This window comes from Gekko japonicus, unplaced genomic scaffold (assembly GCF_001447785.1).
Source record: "Gekko japonicus isolate JY-2015 unplaced genomic scaffold, Gekko_japonicus_V1.1 scaffold45, whole genome shotgun sequence".
Taxonomy (NCBI): domain Eukaryota; kingdom Metazoa; phylum Chordata; class Lepidosauria; order Squamata; family Gekkonidae; genus Gekko; species Gekko japonicus.
In genome coordinates this window covers 2,224,541-2,247,553 of record NW_015177011.1, presented here as the reverse complement: position 1 = coordinate 2,247,553, position 23,013 = coordinate 2,224,541, and the positions used below count along the sequence as shown (strand labels likewise).

General features: G+C 46.1%; 1 protein-coding gene across 1 annotated transcript in view; it reads right to left on the bottom strand.

The window, feature by feature from the left end:
* KCNH1 (potassium channel, voltage gated eag related subfamily H, member 1) overlaps positions 1-23,013 on the bottom strand; it is a 359,758-nt gene that overhangs the window by 5,356 nt on the left and 331,389 nt on the right. The gene's annotated exons all lie outside the window — the stretch shown is intronic.

The following is a 23,013-nucleotide window of genomic DNA, read 5'->3' as shown; positions in this document are numbered from 1 at the left end:
GTTCCAGACATCTACAATCCTAATGCATTGCTTATTGTATGTCCTATTTTGTTGACTGTATCGTAGAGTTGACAGGCTCTACCTCGTCGCCGGCAGGGGACTTTGAGGGGGGTGTTCTTGGAGGGGGTAGGGGACATCCCCAATGCAATGACATCATACATAAGTGACATCATCACGTTAGAGACTCAGCCCCATGGAAGGTGCCGTTGATGCCAGCTTGCAAGAACCATTTAAAGGCAACCTTCCTTTTAAATGTTTTTTGCAAATGGGGGCTATGCAGGTGACCCTTTAATTTTTTTGTTTACAAGTGGGGCCACACACACCTGAACACCAAGCAGTGGATTCACTGCTTGGAGTTCAGGCATGTGGTCGGCAGCCACCCCTCTCCCTCCCTCCCCCTCCTGCATGATTTAAAGGGCCCTCCAGCTGATTGGCAGGCCATATGCTCCCTCCGGTCAGCTGGAGGGCCTTTCAAATCTCGCAGGAGGGGAGGGAGAGTGATGGCTGCCAGTGGTTGCTGTTGGGGTGGGCCTTTCCCCTGTCAGCCAGCTGGTTGGCAGTGGGCAGGAGCCTATGAAATTGGGGGATCCCTGCCCCCACCTGGGGATTGGCATCCCTACTGTATTGTAATCCATCTTTGAGTCCAGTGAGAAAGTCACACTATAAACAATGTAAGTAAAATAAAAATAAATTTAAATATATGAGAGAGCAAGAGCATGTTGGTGGATACGAACATTGCATATGTTGTTCATGAAGAAAGATGCAGGCTGAAGTCAATCCCTATGCCCCTTCCCCACCTGTTCTCCTTATATGTATGCATACATAAGAGAGAGGTAAGGGTGTGGGATGGAGTGACAGTAACAAGGAAAATCTCTGTTCAGTTCATTGTCAGTGTACTTTGGCTTAGTTTTAGTAAGTTATTTATATATTTAAAACATTTTTATGCTGCCTTTCCATCCAATCAGGGTCCACAAGGCAGCTAACATAAAAACATTAAAGGTAAAGGTTCCCTTGCTCAAAAGCCAGTTGAATCCAATTCTAGGGTTGTGGTGCTCATCTCCGTTTCAAAGCCGAAGAGCCAGCGCTGTCCGAAGACGTTTCCGTGGTCATGTGGCCGGCAAGACTAAACATCAAGGCGCACGGAACGCTGTTACCTTCCCACTGAAGTGGTACCTATTTATCTACTTGCAATTTCTTGCTTTCGAACTGCTAGGTTGGCAGGAGCTGGAACTAGAGATGGGAGCTCACTCCATCATGCAGCACACTCAGGTCTCAAACTGCTGAACTACCGACCTTCCATAGCCCGCAGTTCAGCGTCTTAACCACTTGAGCCACCGCAGCTCCAATAAAAACACTAGAATACTGTTAAAATATAAAATTCAATTTAAAACACATGAACAAACAGCACTAGAGGGCAGGCCAATAACCATTACTTCAAGTATGCCAGATTTAAAGAAAAAAAGTCTTCACCTGCTGGCAAACAATACTGACAGAGGGAAACAGACAAATCTCTCTGGGGAGGGAGTCCAAAGTTTTGGTGCCATGACAGAGAAGGTCCTTTCTTGGGTCACCACACATTGTGCCTCAGATGTCAGAGGCAACCAAAGAAGGACCCTCCAAGGATGATGGGAGTGAGCAGGTAAGTTCGTATGGGAGAAGGTGGGACTTAAAGTGTGTTGGTCCCAGGCCGTATCGGGCTTTGAGCCTCAATACCAGCAACTTGAATTGAGCCCTGAAGCAAACTGGAAGTCAATGTAGGTGGGACAAGACTGGAGTGATAAGGTCCCTATGACCCACTCCGGTCAACACTCAGGCCACAGCATTCTGTACCAACTGTGGCTTCTGGACAGTCCTCAAGGGCAGCCCCATGTAGAATGCCTTACAGTACTCTAATCTAGATGAGGCCTAAGAAGTTAAATCGAAGTCTTAAAGATGTGTTTTTAAGGAAGAAACAGAGAAAGTACTGCATAGGTATTCTGAAAGGGAGTTCGAGGTATAAGGGGCATCAAGGGGGAAGGGGTAGAGGGAAGGGGACCTTCAGCTTGCCAATGATGATGAAAACTGGTTGTTAATTAGAGACTTTATAGGCATTCATTCTGGATTATAGGTTTTCTTCCCACTGCCACCCTGTGTTCGTATTTTTAAAATAAGTAATTTGAGCATTTGCTCAAAGGGAGATGCAAATTGCTGTTTTGGATGAGTTGATTTTCTGATCCTGGAAAGCCAAAGAGGGTACAATCACACTTGGTAGGAATTCGCAGGATCCGAACAAAGGAGGTAATTTTCTCTTCAGCTCTTTTAATTAAAAAATTGCATTAGATATCTGATACAAGACAAACTGTTTTCAGTTTAGTACTACATGGCCCTGTGCAGGAGCAGCAGTAAATAAGAGATCAGAAACATTTCAGACATATGAGCTGCCAGTCTTTTGTGTTAACGCCTTTCCTAATCAGAGTTTACTGTTTTGTCTTTGTCTTAGCCTCTATTTCTGGATGGGCTTTGGATTTCCCTTCACAACACTTTAGAGAGCATTAAGTGTACATATTAGAGTTGGTATCAAAATTTTGCCTAAATCAAAGCTCAAAACAAATGTGAACAGTTGTGCTCATACAAAATATCTGAGGAGTTTTAAGGAAAACCAAGAGAGAATTATAAGATCAATTAAATGTTGATGGGATCTTACAGATCTCTGATGCATATTATTTTGTTAATGAGACTAGAGAACTATTGTATTGTTTCATAAAGGCATGGATAGTTTGAAACTTCAGTCCAACCAGCTTTCTATACAATGTGCAAGGGTCCTTTAATTTATTTTAAAGAACAATGGGCTGTAATTATAATTCACTGCCATAAGGTGTAGTGATTATCACAGATTTCTACATGCTTAAAAGGAGATTAGGCAAATTCAGGGAAAATAGCTATTTGCCAGTGAGAGTTGATCAGAACATACAAATTCAGATGCAAATTCTGAATACAAATTGCAGGGGGAAGAAGAAGCTGTCCTGAGCGTTCCCTTGCAGGGAGGGCAGGGTATAAATTAAATGAATAAATAAAAAGGAAATACTATTGGTTGCCCTTATGTGCTTTGGGCATTGTAGGAAACAGGACTCTGCACTAACTGAACCACTGTTGTGATCCAGCAGAACTCTCCTTATGTTTTTAGTGCTGCAAACACTAACTTGATTCCCAGAATCTCAGAATCCACATGGAGTAAGTAGAAGCCAGGAGACTGCAAAGGGAAGGGAGGCAAAATCATTCCCCTCATCTTTGCCTGTAAGTAGAGCTCTGCAGTAACACCAAAGGCAGGAGGAAGCAATTTCACTCCCTTTCCAATGCAGGCCCCGGTCACACTGAGGGAAAAGGTGCGGCTGTAGTGCGGCTTTTTGGAGCCGCATCAAAAGAGACGCGCGGTGGCGGGATAAGACAGATCCCCCGAGCCGCTGCACAGTTGCTCCCCGGCACGATCAGTTGCAGGGGGAGGGGGAAGCCACAGATCGGTGAGCGAGGCAGCCTGCTGCGCATGTGCGCACCTGCGCAGTTTGGCCGGGGGCCTCGGATGCTGCCGGAGAAGGGCACGTTGGTGATCCCACGGCCGCCCCTGCTGAGGATTTTCAGGAAAATAGTAGTGTTTTCTAGTGGTTTTTTTAATGCGCAATTTTGCCTGGAAGGGACAAATCGGGGACGTGTGTGCTCCGATTCCCAGATGTTGCGGTGTGATCACGCCCACTTGATGCACCCCCAATCTGTCCCTCTCATGTGGCAAATCCTCTGCTGTGACCAGGGACACAGCCTCTCTTTCCCAGAAATAAATTTTCCTGAAATCAGAAATTGCCACTAGGAGAAAAGCTGGAAACATCAGCAAGCATTAATTCATTCCACTGACGGATGAGAGGACCCCCTCCACAGTCTTTTTTCTAAACTAAAACAAACAAACAAACAATGTTTTAGTCTTTCCTCTTAGAGAAGGCTCCTTTTAATCATTGTGGCTGTCTTTTTAGGTACCGTTCATGGCTCTAAGACATCTTTTTGTAGATCCACTGTAGTCTCTTTTATACACCAAGAAAAACGTATTTTTCAGTAGCAGAACATAACAATGAATAGTATATCTGTTGCAGTGTTCCCTCTAAGCTGAGTTAGCGTGAGCTAGCTCACAGTTTTTTAGCCTCTGGATCACACATTTTTGTCTTAGCTCAGGAAGAATGGCTCCAGAGCAAACTAATTTATGCAGTAGCCAAATCGCTCACTCACAACTTCAATGCCAGCAGCTCACAAAGTAGAATTTTTGCTTACAAGACTCCACAGCTTAGAGGGAGTATCGATCTGTTGCATTCCAAAATGCTTCCCTTCTTCTCGTCACCTGAATGACAATAACTCCACAGCTTAGAGGGAGTATTGATCTGTTGCATTCCAAAATGTTACCAGAAGGGAACAGTTATGACATATCCCAAACACCATTAGCCCACTTTTCAGAAACCTCTATGGCAGTTACTCATTTGCATTTTTATTATCCTGTCTAAATAAGAATGGTCTAAAATAATAAAAAATATCAAGCAAAAAGCAGATTATCAGGGGATCTAGTTTAACTACATTTATATCCTGCATTTTGTTCTCATACAGAGCCTCTTTCCCACGTGGTCTCCCTTCAAGGCACCAAGAACCAGAACTGAAACCATCATCACTGTGATATTATTCACACAAATGGTGAGAAACAGAAATTCTGGTCCACATATGTCTCCTTCAGTTTCCTTTGTGCCAGGGTTGAATCACATTACAGCAAGACAACAGATCCCTGCATTTCCTGTTAATTGGCTACCTCCTGTTTCAGCATTTGAAAAATGTTCACATCTGAAAGCACTTAGCAGAAACAAGGAGGAATAACAGTAGCCACATTTCATCAAAGGCCCTTTCTACTCAAGGAAGATGCTACTAATAGTGAAGATTTTTCTGCAGCACCACTGCTGTTAGTTCCACTTTGCCAGCAACATGCATTGGAAAGTTTGGGTTGTTTGCTTCAGAAAGCGAGAAAACTTTTTCAGTTTATTTGATTGATTTATTTCAATGTTACAGAAAAGACACTGTTGACCTATGGTGGGTTTTGTAAGCTGAGAAACAACTTTCTGTTGATTCCAAAGGTTAGTCTTCCCTTATGTAGAAAAGTCTAAAATGGTAGTCAAGTCACTTGCAGTAAATAGAACAAAGAATTCTGTGCTATCTTAAAGACTAATGAATGTATTTGTGACATACGCTTTCATGGGGTATGAAAACCTCTGCCAACTAAATTTGTTAGCCATTAAAGTGCGGTTAGTCTCTCTTACTCTCTCTTCACTTCCTTATCCCCCCCCCCCAGGGAGTAAGGATAAAATTCTGTATCTATGATTTGTGGTTAGATTGTATGGGTTTCTAGTATTTTAGTAATTTTAAGTCTTAATATGGCATTTTGTTGCTAATTTTTTGTACGCTGCTCTGAACCCATTTTACGGGAACGGTGGTATAGAAGCTTAACAAACAAACAAAGTATCACAAGTCTTTTATCAGTTTTAAGACTGTTTTTGCGCCTGCTGAATGGCCACTGGAGTCCTTGTGTAAGAGGAATGGATGTACTCTCTTTCCCCCCATCTCTGTCTATTTGTATTTATTTATTTCATTTGTACCCCGCCCTCCCCACCAAGGCAGGCTCAGGGCAGCTTTTTTTAAAATCTATTATCATTATTAGATAGCCTGTTCCATCTTCCTTGTCTCTTCCCAATTCCAAATCTATGAAACATTTCCCATTCATTCATTCTGTGGCTTTAATAATGTTTGTTGCCCCTGGCAGTAATGTTCAATACACCAGAGTTGATACTGGCATTCTCAACACAAGTAATATTTTGGTATTCAATCACTTTGCCTTCATAATGAGCAGTTAATTAGTACTTCTGAGAGAGAGAGACATCCTTGTAGCGTACCAAGTTTCCTCTAATTAGAGTATTACACACTAATATTGCAGTTGAGTGTCAACACATTAGCTATGTCACTTATCCGAAGTAGGGTTTTTCCTCAGTGTTGCCAATTTCCCTCCACTACAAAGGTCAGAAATGAACTTATAGTGGCATTCTAGGCAAGCTACCTAGTGTCTGAATGAAGTGTTAGTTGGTGAGATTTCTAGCTTTCATTTTATGGGAAAATAAGTCACTTGCAGTTTCAAAAATATAAGCGACAACATGCAGGTCATATTCTGTCCAATCACTCAGTTGCAAATAAACCTTCCATTGTTCTAACCATTTGAGTGGGAAATCACTGTTACTGTGATTAAAGGAATCATTAATAATCTTGCTTAATTTCCCTCCATTGCATGTGCTGACCAATGAAGACTCCCCTCCTTGTCAAATATAGCAATGGTTTTGCTCTTGTAATTAGCCAGAATCTTATGTGGGAGGAAGCAGCAGGATTCACTGGAGCAGTGCATTGCATTCCGTGACTTTGTGATAATCAAAGTATTTCAGCAGAAGCATTTATAAGAAGAAACCAACCTTTTTACTGTTCCCTCCTACTGTTACCTTACCTATTGTTGTAATAGGCTTTGCAGACTTGGGCAAGGGGGAGAGATAGCTGGAGTCTTTTGACTTCACTATCCTGAAACACTAAACTCACACATCCCAGCCAGATAATGTGTTTGAAGCATTTTCCTCCTGGCCAGGCTTTGATACCAGTCATCAACTGGGAGGAAAGGAAAATGCAGAAATCAACAGAGTACAGAGGGATTCAGGGTGTTTCTATACCCTTTTCAGCATACCTCATTTTGTTTTAAGGGCAGACTCCTGTATGCAATCCCAAATGCTTGAGAATTTTGTCTCTAAAAACTGAATGCTTCTTCCCTATCTGGCTGAAATTTGGCAGGAAGGATTTCAGCCCAATTAGGTGGAAAACATGTGCCTCCCCAAAACAGAAGAGGAATCTAGCTAGACATAATAAGTATAATCAAGAAAACTTTAAAAATACATGAATACATTTTAAATAATTTCTGCAAACATTCCAAAACACTACGCTTATCTGAGGCTTTTGCTTTCATTCACGCCAGTGGAAAAACCAGTGTCAAGCATATGTGGGTGAAGTAACAGACAGAGGGCATGGCAGTCTGCCACACATCTCTCCCCAACAAACAGAACTAATGGGAGAAACCAGTGGAGCTGCAATTTGCAGAACAGGCTAAGAGCCTGGGAGCTCATGGACCCTGCCTTGCTGCTGGAAAAGCAGGCTAGTGCAGTGGCCAAGGCTGCCTTCTATCACCTCCACCTGGTTCTTCAACTCTCTCCTTTCTTTGACAGCCAATCTGGCCATGCTGATCTATGCTTCTTTGATCTTGTTATTGGACTACTGCAGGGGTGGCCAAATTTGCTTAACGTAAGAGCCACATAGAAAAAATGTCAGATGTTTGAGAGCCACGAGACATGAACAAATATTACAAGTTTTAACTGGGGAATATGCAGATTTGCTTTTTATGAACATTAAATGAGACTGCCAAAAATAATAACAAAAGTGGTAAAAGCAGATATTGATAATGATATTTAGTTGTCCAATGATATTTGTTTACTAATAATATTAAGCTTCTCCAGCCGCCCTGCCAGGAACCACACAATATGTGTGAAAGCTGCATGTGGCTCCTGAGCCACAGTTTGGCCACCCCTGGACTACTGTAATGCACTCCACACTGGGCTGCTCTTGAAGATGGCCCAGATACTTCAGCTCATTCAAAATGTGTCAGCCTGAATACTGCAATGAGCAGGGGTGTAGAACTCATTTGTTATGATGGCCAGAACTGACATAAATGAGACCTTGTTGGGCTGGGCTATGTGTGTCATAAAATGTAATGCCAGGTAGCGGAGATATCGCTCCCTTATTATAATTGAATAGCAACGTTCTATATTGCAACGTTCTAAATATGGCCCCTTTAGTGTTAGGCCGGAAGAACTGCCACTCAGAAGACACTGGCTAGGTTGGCTGGCTGCTTTGTGCAGTCCCGCCCAGCGTTCCAAGGTCATTTGCATATGGAAGCTGATTGGACTTTACTCCATTCCACACCTCAAACTCCCCCCCCCGCAAGGCAGTTGGAATTTTCAGTTGCATAACATACCTCATAGGGGAGAGGAGAATGATGTCAGCTGCTTTGGTTACCACTGCAGGGAAAGGCTGCCCTTTCCCTAGGCAGAGGCTGTGGGGGGTGTGTGTAAAACTTAAGACAGACAGGCAGATAAAGGTTGGCTGATGGTAGCCAGGAAAGGACATAGGGTTGCCAACTCCAGGTTGGAAACCTCCAGGATATTTTAGGGATGAAGCCTGCTGAGGGTGGGGTCTGAGGAGGAGGAGGAAGAGGGGGACCTCAGACAGATACAATGCCATACTGCCCACACTCCAGACAAGCTGTTGCCAGTCTCCAGGTGACAGCTGGAGAGATCTTAAAGCTTTGGTGCTGATTCAAAGTAGTGCAATTTATTGACAGAGTAGTGTTTTGGAAAATCTTTAGGAATTGTTTGGTGCATTTACGATGGGGCTCCTGGGGAACTATTGTTGCCAATCTTGGCCCAGCAGCCATCAAACCATTCTCTTCAACCCCCTGCTGTGCAGCTGACTTTCCCCTAGGGTTGCCAATCTCCAGGTTATGCTGCCCTCTACAGACTCCACCCCCCAAACCTCCAGGTATTTCCCTCCTTAGAGCTGGCAACCCTACATTCCCCTCAGTGCCTGTTGGTAGGCAACTAAGCTTGGTCCTGTCACCTACTTTGGCCTTTGGGAGAAAACACATTGGGGCCAGTCCTGATAGGGTTGCCAACTCCAGATGGGAAATTCCTGGAGATTTGAGGGATGGAGCCTGAAGAGGGTGAGGTTTGAGGAGGGGTGGGACCTCAGACAGGTACACTGCCATAGACTCCACCCTCCAAACCAGTCAGTCCCACATAGGGAACCATTGTTGCCAATCTCCAGGTGAGGGCTGGAGAGCACTCAGAATTACAACTGCTCTGCAGAAGGGAGGGCAGATGTCAGCTGAAGTCAAAGGGGCAGATAATGGTAGGTTGATGGTTAGCTGGGAAGGAGATGGGGTTGCCAACTACATGCTGACAAATTCCTGGGGATTTGAGGGGTGGAGCCTGGAGAGTGTGGGGTTTGCAGAGGGGTGGGACCTCAGACAGGTAGAATGCCATAGACTACACCCTCCAAACCAGCCATTTTGTCCTGGGTAACAATTGCTGCCAATCTCCAGGTGCTTAAAACATTAGCACTCTTGCAATATTTTGTTTATTTAACAGTATCTGATAACTGACACCTCTTGCTCTGAATTATTGCATTAAAATGTCTGTACTGTTGCAATCTTGAGTATGCTGTTCAAGTGTGTATCTGTAAGCTGCAAACTTACTTTTGATTTATTGACATTCACCACAGAAATCTCATGCTCAGAGTTCTGAGTCTAGGACCCAGGGGAAAACATGAAATGGCTGAGCGATTGAGAGAGTCTGGCAAAGTAAGCTATGATGCAGCAGCAGCAGCAGAACTGGAAGCAGGAGATGGCCAGTTCCAATGCGGGCCTGATAGAAGCCCTCTAAGGGCCTGATCCGGCCCCCGGGCTAGCCAATGGAAACATATCATAAATAGCTACATTCGCTGCCACTTGTCTCTGAGTACAGTTCAAGGTACTTTACATCCTAGGAGCTGCATAGATAAAGAGCTGTCTCTTTCTGTATGTCCTTTTTACAACAAGGAATGGGTGCCACCACAAAATGTCTACCATGGAGGGCTGGTTCCAATCAGAAAATGGCTGGATTCCTGCTCCAGTGATGTGGAATAAAGCCAGGATTAGCTCTTTGCTTTGGGGGAGAGAGCCTTTGGGAAAGAGGCAAATGGACACCAGGAAACCCATTGGCAGGCACCATGATGCCCATGGGCACCACGTTAGGAATCTCTGTTCTAACATATGGCCCACTATTCTATTTGCCCCTCCCACAAATGTACTCTGTAACAAACCACTTTAGCATGCTTTACACGGCCAGGAAAATGTGGGGGAGAAGCGTGGCTGTTTGCCCCGGGGCAAAATACCGCGCTGCTGCGGGATCAGACGTCCCGGCAAGGTCCCGTGGTTAGGGTGGAGGTGCCGATTACACAAGTATCCGCACCTCCACCGAGAGCATCCAGCCGATGGGGACGGAATGAGCCGCCGCCTCTGGGAGGGCCGTGCACAGCCCACTCCGGGCAGGGTCCGTGGGCCGCTCACAAGGAGGGGGGAGGGGGAGTAACCCGCCAGATCCCCCTCCCCATCAGCAGCCCTCCCGCCCTCCCTCCCTGGGACACGCGGCCCGCTCTCCGCCTGGCCGCTGCCGCTCACGCCCATCAGCAGCCCCCCGTGGCCCTCCCTCGACCCCAACGACACCGCACGTCTTTGTGTGCATGCGCTGTTGGGCGCTTCTGGAGGCATGGGGAGGAACAACCCAGCGGGTGCCGGATGCCACGGGAGTCCGGCAGGGACGCGATCAGGTGCCCGCTCTTGCAGCGCGGTTCCCGGAAACTAGTACCTCCGAGTACCTTTTTACTGCGTGTCTTCGGAGGGTAGTCATGGGTCAGCCACGGGAGCTCTACGCTTCCCAGATGTTGCGGTGGGATCGTGCCCGGAAAGTCCACCTATCTTTCGTCTATGCAGCGTGGCTAATGCTCCGTGTGACCACAGCCAAAGAACAGCAAGTGATGTGCTCTTCATTCTTCTTTGGACAGCTGATTCCAAGGCTGTGGTCCTGCCATAGAAAATGCCCTTACTATGCAATGTAGAACACTCTGATCAGAGACAGGCTATTGCGAGGAGGCAGCCATCTGAAGAAGGAAATTGCCATAAGGGAATATATGAGGGGATTCAGTCTATTCAAACACAGAGGAGTTATGTACTCCAACTCACATAGAGAGACATGGCTGATGATCAGTGAAGGAAGTTAGTAAAGGAAAACATAAAATAGTATAGTCAGACTGTAGAATTATGCATTTTCCCTCAAGTTGTTATAAAAATCACATACAACAGCTTCTGGGGGCTTTAGACTGAGCAGAGAACTGGTGGTGTCATGGGCATTTTCTTTTTCAGCAGTTTTCCTGCTCACAGTTATCCTCCCCAAGCGGTTTTTCTACCTGACAGTTAAAACAATACAGATATTAAGGAATGAGGAACTGGGGCTGTGGTCACACGGAGCATTAGCCACGCTACAGAGATGGAAGATAGGCGGATTTTCTGGGCACGATCAAACCGCAACATCTGGGAAGCGTAGAGCTCCCGTGGCTAACCCGAGGCTTCCCGCCGAAGATGCGCTGTAAAAAATTAGTACCTCCGAGGTACTAGTTTCCAGAAACTGCAGGGCAAGGGTGGGCCTTTCCGGTGGTAGCTCGTGGCATCCGGCGCCCACCCATGTCCCGTCGCAGTAGTTCGCTCCGGGGCAAACAGCCACGCCTCCCCCCTGCGATATCCGGCCCGTGTGACCGGGGCCTGGCTTTGCCTGGGAAGCGACAACTCCAATGGAGCAAGAAAAATAATGAAATCAGTTGAGAGCTTCAAAGACCACACAGGTACATGCTGACACCCGTGCCTCCACTCACACAAGCTGGGGTCTGGGCGTGCCATTGCAAGTTCCAAGCACACAGATCTGGGTGGTGAGGACAGCAATGCAAGTAAGTCCTCTGAAGAGGGTCTGGTGTGATTAATATTTAGTACCTCAACATAAAGAAGTGTGGGTGTTCCTGGAGAAGCAACACTGGTAACCTGAACTGGGGGGGATAACATTGTTCTCCTCCCACCTTAAAGGGCACCTCTGGTGCTAGAATAAAATGTACCAGAAGGAGGAAAGAACAGGGAAGCCTCATGGGGTGAAAATCAGCAGTTTGGCCTTCACAAAACTATTGAGATTAAAATAAATGGAGTGTGAAAATGGAATGAGGAGCGTAGGAAGCTCCTTTAGTAAAACACTTCCAAGGAATACAAGTATTCAGAGATAGAATGCCAGTTTATGAATGGCTGAAAAAGTATTTTCCCTTAGGTACAACCTAGTTTTGCATCAGTTATTTCTGCAACATGAGGATTTCTGGATTTACATATTTATTTGAAACATGTCTATGCCATCTTCCACCCAACTCAGGGTCCCAAGGTGGTGAATATTAAATCATTACAAGCATTAAATCATTCAAGCATTATAACAGTTTAAAACATATAACCACACAAACAGGACTAATAAGAGTTAATGAGGAAATGGCAAGCAAAATAAGACGTCTTCACCCACTAGTGGAAGACCCTCATAGAGGAAGACAGACAAATCTCCCTGGGGAGTGGGTTCCAAAGTTTGGTACCATGACTAAGAAGGCCTTTTCTAGGGTCTGGGTGGGGGTTCCCCTGGTTTTTGTGGTTTCAATCAACTGCTGGCCAGTTGGCTGGCGGGGGAAGCCCCACCCCTGAATAGGGATGTCGCCTGGTGATGTCCTCGGCATGATGACATCACTCGGAAGTTATCGCATGATGACGTCATTGCATCGGGGACATGGGGGGTGCTCTTGTTGTTGTTGTTCAGTCGCACAGTCGAGTCCGACTCTTCGCAACTCCATGGACAAGATCTCGCCAGGCCCTCCTGTTTTCCGCTGTCCTCTGAAGTTGGCTCAATTTCATGTTCGTTGCATCGATGACACTGTCTAACCATCTCATCCTTTGCTGTCCCCGTCTTCTTTGACCTTCAATCTTTCCCAGCATCAGGGTCTTCTCCAGTGAGTGCTCCCTTCTCATTTGGTGGCCAAAGTATTTGAGCTTCAGTTTCATTATCTGGCCTTCCAGGGAACAGTCAGGGTTGATTTCTTTTAGGATTGACTGATTTGATCTTCTTGCAGTCCAAGGGACTCTCAAGAGTCTTCTCCAGCACCATAGTTCAAAAGAATCTATTCTTCGGCGCTCGGCCTTCCTTATAGTCCAACTCTCGCAGCCATACATGACTACTGGGAATACCATTGCTTTGACCATGCGGACTTTTGTTGGCAGGGTGATATCTCTACTTTTTATCATGCTGTTTAGGTTCGCCATCGCTTTCCTCCCAAGGAGCAGGCATCTTTTAATTTCATAGCTGCTGTCACAGTCTGCGGTGATCTGGAATCCCAGGAACGTGAAGTCTGTCACTACTTCCACGACTTCCCCTTCTATTTGCCAAGGAGTGATGGGGCCGGATGCCATGATCTTAGTTTTTTTGATGTTAAGCTTCAAACCCACTTTTGCGCTCTCCTCTTTTACCCTGAGCAAGAGGCTCTTTAGGTCCTCTTCACTTTCTGCCATTAGAGTGGTATCGTCTGCATATCTGAGGTTGTTGATCTTTTCCCCAGCAATCTTAATTCCCGCTTGTGATTGACCCTGGAGCTCCCCACCGGCAGCTGGTAAGGACTTGGCACCTTTAGCCTTTTCTCAGGGGCATCCAAAGCAGGGCCAGTCTGAAAATGATTGGAGTGACTGGGTAGGTTCATACAGGAGGAGGCAGTTCTTCAGGTATGCTGGCCCAAAGTGGTATAGGGTTTTAAAGGTCAATGCCAGCACCTTGAATTGGGCTTGGAAGCAAATTGGGAACCAATGTAAATGGAGCAAGACTGGAATGATATGATCCCTATGACCCACTCCAGTCAATATTCTGTTTGCTGTATTGTACAAGTGTAGCTTCCAGAATTTCCACACAGAGTTGCAGTAATCCAGTCTAGATTTTACCAGGAATCCAGGAATCGTCTAGATTCTATTTGCCCCTCCCCCAAATGTCCTCTGCAACAAACCACTTTAGCATGCTTTACAAAGAACAGCAAGTGATGTGCTCTTCATTTCTCTTTGGACAGCTCATTCCAAGGCTGGGGTCCTTCTATGGTAGAAGCCAAATTTAACATAGAGTCTTTGCTCAGATACCAAAGTGTTGCCCCAACCTCCCAGAAGACATGATGTTACTTATGAGTTATGTAGGCCATGAAGTGGCACATTGCTGCACCTTGGCAGAACCTCCCTCTTTTTCTGAGTAAGTTCCCCCACCAGCCAGCTGATTGGTGATTGGGCGGTTGAGCCTGTCAGTGGGGGACCTCCGCCTCTACTGGGGGGGGGTCTGGAAATCCTACCCATAGCTGCAGTGTGACTGCAAGGAACCTGATCTTAAAAATACAAATGTGGGAGAGAAGATGGGAATGGAAGCATGGGAAGACACATGGGAAACACAATGGAACACTGCAAGAATGAATGAAAAATCTGAATTAAAAATTGCAGTTCACTTGTGATTGTTACAAACAACAGCAAACGCTTTTTTGAGTTGATCCTGTCAACAACAGTCTAACAGATATTTTCAGTTCTTTTTGGTTAACCACAACACTTAGAAGAAAGCCTGATTTGGTGTCACTGAGACATGTCATATTAATGGTGGGAAATTACAGTATTTTGGGGACCTTTTGGAGCTTTTACAGTCTAGCCTCGTATGCATTTGCTTAGAAGTGAAGCCCACTGTGTTCGATGGTATGTATTACCAAGTAAGTGCAGCTAGGTTTGTAACCTAAGTACTTAATGGCTGGCATTCCTTCTTTTGATCTGTGGTACTGGACCTGAAGAACCCAGCACTTTTATTTGATAGCTGGAACTGTCTGTAAGGTAACTATAACCAGACTATGTCTCGCTGCCGCCACTGGCCGGCTCCTGCCTCCTCCTCTGCTGCTGCATTCCCCGGGGGCAGCAGAGTGCTCCCACCGCACCTGCTCGGGTGCCAGCAGGCTCCAGCCCAGGCAGCAGAGGTGCAGCAGAGGCCCAACAGCGGCGGCAGGAGCAGAAGGGCATGGGGAACAAACCTCGGCAGGCCTTGTAACTCGCTTGTCCTTTCCTACGGCCGCACGTGAATTCTTTCCCTCGCAGCCACGGAGCCCGGGCACCAAGGTTCCACTTTCGCCAGAGACTCAAAGCAGCCTCGGCCTTTGCAGCTATTGAATTTGTGAGCACCTTTCCGACTCAGTCATGGAGCACTCGCTACTGCCCCGGGCACATGGGGAGGGCTGCTGTCGAACCGGCGCTGGCTGCGGAAGGGGCCTCCCGGCTGTGCCGCTTGCCCAGGCTCTGCAGAACACGTGCCGCCACCCCCCTTCACAGCCCCACTGGTTGCACCATCCCCCCATGCTTTAGAGCCTTGGGCTTGCCCCCCCCCCAACGTACGTTGGAGCCAGGCAGTGGAGAGACCAACCAAAGGCATCTGCCTGGTGACCCCGAGGCACGCTTGTGGTCTGGTGGGGCAGCACAGGGCAGCTGTTTGGTGCGTGGGGTGGTGGCGGTGAGGACAGCCCATCGGAGGAGGGTGCCCCCCACCTGGAGCTCAGTGTGTCCCTGCAGGCCCGCTGCTCCAGGGCTCTTGGCTTGGTGGGCTCCTCCCTGCTGCTTCTGGCCAGGTCAGGGGGGGCGCCATCCTCTTGCGGACCCTTCCTCTCCCCACAACAGACACCCTGTGGGACTGAGACGAGGCCTCTGAGATGACTGCTCTCACAGAGCTGTGACTGGCCCAAGGCCACCCAGCTGGATGCATAGCAAGCAAATATATCAACATGGGTATATCAAAATGGTAACCAGAAGGCTTTTCCATAACAGCATCTCAAAACCATGATTGTAGCAAGTTTCTTCCACCTAGAGACCACAATGAGTAATGATCGGGGGGAGAACAATGACTTTTAAAAATCTGTTTGCCATAGCAATTTGGGGTCCAAATAAGCAAGATGGGTTATAATACTTCTTGTTTTTCTTCTTTGGGACTTTGTTTGAAAATCTGCTTCTGCTACAGATTTGGATTTGGTGGCACCTGTGCTGTCTTTAGCTCCATGACCATGCTGTGTTGCAAAGTATCAAAAGAAGTGACTTGCTACATGCCTCCAACTTTATTCAGTTTTGCCGAAAATTAAGCCTATATCATTTGAGACCCATAATTAATTGATAAAATTAATTGAAAGCCAGGACATCTTGACTGATGTAATATTAAATAAAGTACTCAGGGGTCATTTCCTGCAGGAACGCACAGGAGCGGAGCTCCGGCAGTAAAGAGCCCAGGGGGCGGGCACATGCAACAAGCCCCACCCCCTGCTCCCAGCAGCCCTCAGTCAGAGCAAGAAGCAGCCGGGTAAGTTGCAGAGGCCCCCCAGCCCCCTGGTCCAAAACAGTACAGTGGCACTGTGACGACCCCTTTTCTGGGGAGGTCTGGTTTCCCTTTAAAATGTTCTTTATGTTTTATTTTACTGTGTATATCCGGCTGCCACAAGGAAATTTAAGGCTTTCCAAACCTTTATACTATAATATTTCTATCACTGAGTAGGTAGGTCGGTTTTTAGGCTTTCATGAGGGTCTATGTGTTTCCTGAGAAATTATTTCTTTCAGAACTGGTATCTTAAATAAAAGTAGATTTATTGATATAATTCTTTAGTTTTATGGTAGAACACTGTAACTAGGAATGGGTAAATACTAAACAATTGCTTTGGGTATTTTACACACTTTTCCCTTCACTGTCAGGGATCTTGGCATGTAACTTTGTAACTTTAACTCAAGGTCATGTAAGTTCACTGTTTCTCTCCAGGACATACAGCCTTTCCTAAACTTTGTCTTCAATTACTTTCATTTACATTTTACTATTCTCTCAGAACAACCTCAGTTGTTCTTAACTGCACACATACAGACTGCTTCTCTCACAGACTTCAGAACGAACTCTTCTAACTGTTTAACTGTCCTCATCAACTGTCACCCTTCAGCTGTCAAAACCTCAAACTGTCACTCCTGATAGACATACATATTCATCCACACAGCATCACTTCCAAAACCCCTCCCCCTCTCTGTCGCTCACCAATCACACCACACTTGCCTCTTCAAGCACTCTAGACTATCACATGCAACCAAACTTTTAAAAAGACATACACCCATAAACAAGGAATCGTTACAGGCACCTTTAAGACCAAGTTTTATTCAGGTACAAGCTCTCCCTCCTCTGCAAGGACAGATCTGCACGTGGCCCCCCCCCCAATAGCTTGCAATCTAAAACAGTCCAGTGGAGCCTGAGCGGTGGGTGTTGCCTTCTGACACACTTCCGGTGATGTCAGGGGGCGCGGCACATGCAAATAAATTATGCTAATGAGTTATGCTAATGAGCTCCTGCACCTCTTTTTCTACTAAATGACCCCTAACACATTTGTGGTTCATTTAGGATGCATTTATGCAATATGATCTGATTGCATCAAATGCTTAGAAATATTTCTCATGCTAGGATCAACTAATACATGTTTAATCAAGTTGACAGTCCTACAGAATCAAAAAAAAATTAATATAGAAGCTGTGAACAGGAAATATTATATTCATTCCTTATTAGACCTTCACATCAAGGTGTGAAGTCTGCAGTTATCATGGCAAAGTAAAATGCATATCTGAATTTAAACATGGCAGCAGTGCCATGCTTCCTTTTAATCTGTAGACCAGGAGGTCCCCAATGCAGTGCCCATGGCTCCCAGTGACACCTTTTCTGGCACCCACCAAATGTCTTTGGGCAGAGCCAGGTGGGGCTTTTGCCCAACAATCTTCTGATTGGTCACTGAAGATTGGCTGTACAAATATTTAAAAACGTTGCTTTGGGTCTTCAAGGTGTGACTGAAGGCAAGCTACAGCAGCCATTTGTGGTTGGCTCTGACTTTTGTGGCAGCCATTTTGTGGCTGCATTCACCATGGTGTGTCAGAATTCCATGTCCTGGTTTCACATCCTTCTCTATGTCAACTTCCAAGCTGACATGGTCACTATTCCCCAAGGATCCCACAACATTCACTTCATCAACCAGTTCTTTCCTGTTAGCCAGGATTAAATCTAGGACAGCAGATCCTCTGGTTCCCACCTCCACCTTCTGAGAGATGAAGTTGTCCGCAGGACTATTCAAGAATCTATGGGATGCCCCATGTCTAGCAGAGTTAGATTTCCAGCAAATATCTGGATAGTTGAAATCTCCCATAACCACTACATCCTGTCTCTGTGAAAGTTTAGCAAGCTGTTCTACAAATGCATCATCCAGTTCCTCTGGTTGGTTTGGAGGTCTGTAGTATACCCCCACAACAACTTCCCCTTCTCCCCGCCCCCCTTCCCGCTCTATCCTTACCCACACACTTTCAACAGGGCAACTCTCAAAATCCTGAATTTCAGTGCAAACGTATTCATTCTTGACATATAGTGCCACCCTGCCTCCTTTTTTGTTTATTCTATTCCGTTTAATCATCCCACCTACCCCTCCAATAAACTTCAACTGAAAGATTTCATTTTTCTTTTAAAAACCCATTTTGGATTCAATACTAAGCCACATTTGGCTGTACAGCCATAGTTTGCAGGCCCCTGGTCTGGACTAATCACTTCCACTTTCTTATAGAGTCTGTTTTCTGCTGCAGATTCCAGTTGTAACAAAGCCATGCTTTATAGCTATAAAATTAAAATGCATTTGGGAAGGAAGTGCAAAGACACTTAGGTTCGACTGCATTAGCTCCTCCCTGTCACAAAACATTTATTCCTCCATGGGGATATTGTTTCACTTGCATCCACTCGCTGACACAATCTGCTGGCACGAGCAGCACATTGTAGATAAAGACTGAAGCCATTATAAGGTCAGAAATAGCTACACCGTATGTATTATTTATACCTTTCACTTTAAAGTATGTATTATGCACTGCTCCAGCCCAGCACCCCCCTCCACCAGTAAGCACATAATGGATTGTGGGAGAGGTAGCCCAGAGCAGCAGCTATTTAACTCTTAGAGCTTGCTTAGACATCCTTGGCCCCAGAGGATGAAACAGATGAGGATGTGCTAAAGAGAGGTTTCCTGCTGCATTCAAGACTAGTCTACCTCACAAATGCTGCACTTATATCATTCAGATTGGTTTTTTTTTAAGCTGGTGTGCTATGTTTTGTTTATCTTTTTCCAGTTTAAAAGAATAGAGCCTTTTTTTTGAATAAGTAAATGCAGGGGTCATTTGGAGGAGGACGCGGGGGGACGCCATCCCCCCGGGTGAGGTGCGGGAGGGCGGGGCCTGGAGCTCCCTGCTGGTGCCCGCTGGAGGTCGCCGCCGGCTGTGGGGAGGACACACTTCCGGTGATGTCAGGGGGTGTGGCATATGCTAATGAGTTATGCTAATGAGTCCCCCTAGCTCTTTTTCTACGAAATGACCCCTGAGTAAATGGTTTTCAAAACTATGTTCTAGGGAAGCCTGGGTTTCTTGGAAGCTTCTTGGGGGGTCCTTCAATGACCATATCAGCAACAAAGTTAACAATGAAAGATTTGCCTCGGGAGAGGCACGACTGCCAGGTGGAAGAAACGGGTGTGATCATACGGAAACATCTGGGAAGCGTTGCCTGCCCGTCCCCAGCCCATAGCTTACCGCTGAAGATTCAGAGTTAAAAAGTACCGCCCACGAGCTACTAGCAAAAGGTTTGCCACGGGCCGCAAACAGACTGTTTCCGTCTGATCGTCCCGGCATGCTCCTTTTGCCCCGTTGAAGCGATGCAAGAACCACGCGCCGACTAAAACAACGCGGTTTGCTGCCGTCGCATCTGATCGCATTGCCGTGGCTCAAATTGCGATGGCGCTAATAGCCACGCCTCCTCCCCACGTTATCTGGCCCGTGGGACCGGGGCCAATACATAACCAAAGCGGAGTTTTGTTTTCTCTTGAGCATGCTCCGTTCACAAAGGGCAATGGTAAGGCCCATCCTAGCCAGTTCTCCAAATAAATTAAGCACCTCCTCAGTTTTTTGCAATGTATAGTGGGTCAAAAACAATCTTTTAGGGGCCCCTTGGTAAACAAGTCAATGTTGAAAAGCATTCCCTGAATGCGGAAAGCTTGAAAAGTACTAGATTAAGCTAACAAACATCGGATTTAACATAAAGTAGATTGGGGGCTAATTCATACACCCTATTTCATAGGGTGAGATGTAGGGTTGCTGTATGCCCTCTGAAGGCAAGAGAACTCAAACCCCTAGCAGGCCCCAGCTGGATGGTGGGAGAAAATAAGGGGAAAATAGGGGATGGACAACAGCATGTTGACATCACTTCCAGCACAACTGGAGTTGACATGAGCACCTCACCAGCGATGCTGTAGCAGTTAGTCAAAATGTTATGGTTAAATCACAAAGTCTCCCACTGGTTGCCAGCCTCGTGCTGACTACCCTAATGAGACATGATATGCCAGGAACTGAATCTGTAAAGTAGAGCCAATATGTTTAAGGAGCTGCTTTTCACTGAATTGAGATGTTGGTTGATTTTGCCCAGCTGGTTCATTTAGCCCACTGGGCTTGTCATACAAAGTGCTGGAATACAACATCTTTTCAGAAGCAGTTTCATTTTCCTGGTCCATTTCAGTTCAGCTCTTGTTCATACTCTTGATCATAGATGGGCACGAACCAAGAAATGAACCACAGTTTGAGCACAAACCAGGCTGTTTCATGGTTTGTTTTAAACTGGTTCATTTGGTCATATCATTCCTGAATCCAAAAACGAACCACCTTTTTTCGGTGGAGGTTCATTTGGTTCATTAGAGCGGTTCGTTCTCCAGATGGCCTGGCACCGACTCAATCCATTCCTAGGTAATGCTGGGAGTGGACTTGTGGAGAGCCCTAGAAACACCCATAGCAGTTGTCCATAGCTTGATTGGCAGTTTTGGGAGCCAACCATGGAACTCCCATTATGCTGTATGGGAGCAGTTTGTATATTTATACCACACCCTGATTCAGCTGCTTTCACTTTGCAGCAGGAAGAGAGAGGAGTTAGTCGTTGTGGGAGAATGAATTTGGAAGAATTGCTTGCTGTGTGGCTGATTTAAGGGGAGGCTAGAGCTGTGCTTTCCTGGGGGCACCTGCTTTGGGGGGGCTATAACTTAGACATCCCAAATCCAATCTTTGCCAAACTTGGAGGGCGGGTGGAGGAGGGCCTGCTGAAGAATCTCTGTTAGGTTTGCATCTCTAACTCATGAGGGGGCTATTCTACCACCTACCAAACTCACAAACTGAATGAACCATGAACCCATTTGGGAAACAGGAAAAGTTAATGGAAGTTCATGGTTTATGGTTCGTGTAATCAAACGAACCATGAACCACCATTATCCCAGGTAATGCCCATCCCTACTCTTGATGTAACTTTTTAGTTACAGACAGTAACGTTATCTGTTAGTGTGGTCTCCTCTTCATGATACGTAATACTGTCTAGTCTTTTCTAACTATGACTAGCAACAGGGCCTAGAGAAAAATGTCCTGTCCCTCTAACAGAGCCTTAATGTGTAGAAATGGTAGGGTTGCTGGTCCAGAATGGGATATCTGGCTTGTCCAGGAAATGAGGAGTTGAAGTTTTTTATGGCACGGTAGATCAGCTGGTAAATAATATATTATGGCTGTATTAAAGGTGAAAAGTGTTAGGAAACTTCAACAGGTGCAGATTGAATCCTGCAGCCAGCATGTTGAGTGGAGTAGGTCAGAGAGACCATGTCGCTCCAGTCTTGTCCCATCTACACTAGCTCCCAATTTGCTTCTGGACCCAAGTCAAGGTGCTGTCATTGACCTTAAAAACCCTAAGGGTACAAACCTACTTAACCTCTACAGTCATCTTCCAAGGCCCTGCTTTAGATGCCCCCACCCTCTGAGATTAGGCAGATGGTAACCCAGGAAAGGGCCTACTCAGTTGTGGCACCAGAACTCTGGAACTCTCACCCCAGGGAGATTGGCCTGATACCTTCTTTTGTTCTCTTCCACCAACAGGTGAAGACTTTTTTGTTTCCTCTGGTGTTCCTCAGCAATCCCTCCTTCCCACCCTATGTTTTAATTGATGTTTTGATGTTTTTGTATGTATATTTTATCTTGGGTTTAGTTATTGTAATGCTGTGCTTTTGTTTGGTTTTAACTGTTTTTAAGATGTAAATTTTGTAAATCAATAAAATAAATAAATTAAATGGGCAGGACATTTTTCTCCTTGGGCGATTTCTCACGAGGCACTTGCGCCTGGTTTCCCCTGGAGTTTCCTGCTCCGTAGCGTTTTTTTCAATTTCACATCAAGCCTGTCTGCCCGCCCTCGTGCAGCGGGTCTTTCATTTTACATTGAAGCCTTGGGGAGTGGCTTCCTGCAATTCACCTCCTCCCACTACCGCCCCTTGGTTTCCAAACCCTCCAAAACCCCTCCCATCCGACCTCCCTCCATCCACCCGTTTATATATTTTTTTTGCACGCATGCTCTGTATCGTTAGATCGTTATTTCGGAACAATGGTGGTGAGGAGACATCATGTGACACTTCTTCAGCAATCTGATTGGTGGTCTTTGTCCTCTGAGCCGGGAGTTTTAAAAAAAGGTCTGGGGATTCTCCATTTTGCGCATCTCAGCACTGAGACTTTTCCCCAAGATTGATGACCGTCGGGAGAAAGCGTTAGCTGTACTCTGCTCATTGCTTGAGTGTATATTGTAGCATCTATTTCATTGCCGTGCAGTGTGGGTGGGCAGCATCTTTTTCATTGCTACAATAGGACGGATTGCTTGTTCAAAACTTTAACGCCGTTGTTCCCCCCCCCTTTGTCAACAAAGCTCTTCTGCTGGTGTAATTCCCTTTCCTTTCCCCCCCACTTCCTCCTCCCACCATCTGGTTTCCAGATTAACCCTTTTGAACAAAGAAAATAATCCCTGTGATATTCCTGGGATATCCCCCCCACCCCGCACACCAACTGGAAAGCACATTTCCCTCATAGAAAACTTCCATGCAGTCGTGGAGGGAAGGGGGGTGCTGCCGTGAATGGATCTATTTCGTTGCTGCAATGGGATGATATAACGCAACCATTTATTTAAACAAAAAAAAAAAGCCCAGTCCCGGGAAAGGGAGTGGAGGCGGCAGCCCGACTGGCTGAGCGGTCGAGCGAGAGAGCCGCGAGCCCGCAGGCAGCCCTGCCCTAGCCCCCAATGGCCACTCAGCAGCCACAGAGGCTTCAGCATAGAACGGGAAAGGGAGCGG